The sequence below is a fragment of the Aptenodytes forsteri genome, unplaced genomic scaffold (genome assembly GCF_000699145.1).
Source record: "Aptenodytes forsteri isolate BGI_AS27 unplaced genomic scaffold, ASM69914v1 Scaffold257, whole genome shotgun sequence".
Classification (NCBI taxonomy): Eukaryota; Metazoa; Chordata; class Aves; order Sphenisciformes; family Spheniscidae; genus Aptenodytes; species Aptenodytes forsteri.
Window position 1 is genome coordinate 1,882,829 of NW_008795194.1, and position 4,075 is coordinate 1,886,903.

A 4,075-nucleotide genomic window follows, 5' to 3' on the forward strand; every position below is an offset into this window, starting at 1 on the left:
TTCAAGCACAAAACCCCCCCCCCCCCCGCCAAAGGAGATGAGGCTTTAAGCCATTAGTTTTATTTATGCAGTGATCTGTACTGCAGATTTATTTATGCTTTGAAGTTGATCACAAGAAGATAAGACATGTTCTGAAAATTCAGGGTACTGTTCCCCACAGAACCAGGCTGGGAAAGGTATGTGCTTAACTCCAGGCCAACTTCTGCTGCAATACAGACTCTTACTGAACATAAATGATCAAATAGAAGCTAAGAATTCTCTAAAACAATGCATTCTTAAGTTCAAAAAGGAAGCCCTAAAAGTTGCAGCTGAGCAGTCTCCAAGCACTAATATTTGGTTTTATAGAGTAGTCAAAGTGCACATTGGCCATTTTAAGGGAGATTCTCCAAGAGACTTAAAAAATGCAGCAGAAGCAGTTGCAGGTGGCACTTTGTATTTTTGCTCAGATGAGAGGAGGCCACTGCTGAAAGCTTCCACAGCACCAGCACTAGCGTTGCCTAGTGATGTGAACGTACTGGTATACATTGTGGAGTGACCACTGTCTAAAACAGAATGTATGCTTTGTTAAATTACTGGGTTTGTGGGTTCTCTTCTCCCTGCTCTTGCTGCAGCTGCAGAACTGCTTCTTTGCAGAATTGGCACTGGTCCTGGGGAAGAGGGATGCCTCCAGACCAGGGCTTGGTTAAGTAGAGGGGTAGTGGTTCATGTGGCTGTTGGCCAACTGCAAGTGGGTGAAAGATGGTAACTTGTTGAATTTGGTTATCAGGAAAAGGGGCAATGACAAACAGTCACTGGAATCGGAAGCCTGAATTTTCTTACCTCTGAAAAAAATTAAAAAGCTAGGACTTTCTAAGCTACAGTTCAGCTTAAAGTGAATTACTCTTCCAGTTGCATAGGGCAGCATAAATGTAAATAGATAATGTTCTCAAGAGACACCCTAGTTGTAGTAACAGATGAGAAAGAACAATTGCCTCATCAAAAAGGCTTTTAAAAATAAATAAAAAGGGAGATGTAATGGGTTGCATACAGTTTGTGAGCACTTACAAATGTGGTTAGTGCTACGGTCTCCTCCTTAACAGTCCAGCCATATTTCTGTATCTGGCTCTGCATGACTGTAGAAGGATATTTCGCATGATGTTGTTAATGAAGCATGAGTACAGCAGAAACAGAGCTGAAGAATTCTAATGTGCTGTGTGGATGGGGTCTGTGTACTCAGTGCTGTAGAAAAGAAGGTGCCATGAAAATTGGATCCAGAGAACCACAAAGTGTATAAATGCGCTTGGTTTGGTTATGGAAACTACTGTATAAGCTTTGTATAAGGTTTAGAATGCAATGTTATAAATAATGTACAGTAGAATAGTAGAAGAATCAACTTGCTTTTATTGAGCACTAGAACAAAACATGGGTTTAGACTTCTCTGCACAGTATTTGCACTGTGTATGTACATAATGATCCACAGTTTATACCTTTCTGGGAGTTACATTAGTGTGTGTGGGAGGGGAGGAGAGAGGAATATAGAAACAAAAGATACTTATGTCTCCAGACTTGCAGTTCTGTTTCATAAATCATCTGTCCTATTGAAAATCTCCGGTCCTCTCTTTGTTTTTATAGTGTGAATAGCTGTGCAATCTGAGGTGGAGAGTGCTCTATCCTCTAGGTATATTTCGTGAAGAAGGAACTCTAGAAATACATGTTCTGACAGATAAGAGCGAGATATTCTGGGCCCCCCCCCCCATTGGAGGACTTGCCTTCTGATTGCTAGAATGTGAAAGGACTGTGCTAAAAGCAAACCCTTGCATCATACCATACCATGGAGACTGCTGTATTTAGATTTACTTAGATCTACAATGTTCTGTACAAAGTTTTTTATTTTGAAAATAAAAATTTTCTGGGTTAGAGTTTTTGCCTCTCAACTGTTTTTAAAAAGCCTACTAGAGCTGTACTTAGATTTTACCACCTTTCAGGTAAACTTTTGTTGTGAAGTAAAGGAGTTGGTTGCTCCCATCATACCCGGGGGAGCAGTGGGACTAGGACGTCTTTCTCTCCCCAGCCCTGTGTCCCTGAACCAGGCGTGCTCTGATATTCATACTGCTTGGATTGAATCGTTTGGTACCTGATGACTAACTAGTGACGGTAGAAATATATAGGTGCTAGAGTTCAGGCCACATACAAACTAAGCACATGTGCTATGTGGTTACCCTTCTGCTTTTTTCTACACTTTTTTAAACTAGGTGCCTACATGCTGAGCTGAGAAGGATGAGGAGGATATTGCCATTTTGGACACAAGTTGAAGTCAGATGCCTGACACTATATAGAGGGATATATATATATTTTTTTTTATTTTTTCCAACAAACTCAAGTAACTTCTCTCAGGAGCTCTGTGCTGGAGCAGAGAATTACCTGGGGGGCCTCGATTGCAGGCTGACAGTGCTGAAGACTGTTTTTAATACTTGTGCGGCTTGCTTTTGCGTCAGTGTAGCTGGGTCTAGAGAGAGGAGGTACATGAGGCTGGCAGAAGATTACACAAAGCCAACCTGCAGTGAGAGAGGAAACAGGAAAGATGTGATCAAGCAGAGTGACTGAGCTGTCCCCAGATACTCTCTACTGGTAAAATCCTCATGTCGTTACTCTCACCTAAAAGCTTTATTTAGATGCATTACCTTTCATCACACTGCTGGTGATGTGAGAATAAATTTGTATGTAATTATGTAGTATGTTAGTGTATGGTTTACATGATGATTTTGATGTGTCTCAGTACACCTTTTTCCCCAAGCCTCTGTACCATGCTACTTAAGTACTGTTGATAGTAACTTGACAAATGGTTAGAGCTCATGGTTTATATCTGCAGCAAATGGGCAGCAATTTAAGAAACTTCATGAGGAAAAGATCCTAACTCTGTCAGCTTTAAAAACAAAAATGCATGGAAATAGAGTATCACTTTTAAAGGAAGAACAGAAGAACGAAGCTCATGGGTGAGGTAGAATGACTATTAATTTATTATTGAAAAAGGCTGTATGAGTTGATACTCCCTCACTACTCAGCTTAGGGCCAGGTGACCTTGTGCCTAGGTCTGATATAACTTCTAATTTTTTTAACCTGGTATAATAATTGATAACTGCTAGAAATAGAATACTGAAAAGACTAATAGGCAAATTAAATTTTTAAATTCCTTGGACCTTTGTTCCCTGTGATGGGAGGTGGATGGGAAGGGCATTTGTGGCTACGTAATAGTCTGAGAGAAGTGACTATGCCGGAAGAGTGAGTGATAGCTTTTTTTTTTTTAAGTTAAATATGTAAATAAAACCTCAAGCTTGCTTATGAGTGAACTTTTCATAACAGTGATATAGTATCCACTGATGGAATTGGCCAAAACCTCCTTACTACCAGAACATTCTCTTAGACTAGTATATATTAATATAATGTTATTTGATTCTTCCCTGTCTTGCTTGCTTTTTAATTAAGCCAAATGTTGAAGCATTAGGTCCCTTCAAATCTTGAGAGAAGGATTTTTGTCTTCCTTACCTATTAAGCAAACTGTTTTTTTCATTATGTGTAAGTTACAAAAATAGCATTGAAGCATCACGGGCTGATGAAGTAGCATACACTGTACATTCCAGAGGAACCCACTCAGCCGCTTAACCAGTTACATTAGCGTAGGAAGCTGCAATGGAAACTTTAAAAATAGGCATTAGCTTTGGAAACTACCCCCTCTCCCTTCCTAGCCTCATGGGCTAATACACCTTTATTTTGTCTGCCAGAAACCTAAAAACACATTTTGAAGAGAAAAGCAAGGAGATGGTAACATAACAAAGCATCATCATCATTTGCTTGGGTAGGCTAACGGGATCAAAAAGGGCAAAATGGTTGCATCTAGTCAAAGGATGGCTTTCAGTGTTCCAGGGCGAGGGAACATAGCTGACTTTGAAACCTTATCCGTAATACAATGTGCGTCTGAAACATTTGGCAAGAGAGTCACCCACTGACCTCTGCTGGCATAAACCAGTTTGTTCTCATATGGCTTTTTGCTAGTGCAGCTCTTGCATGGCTAATGGCATAAGCTAGCGTGGAAATTTTG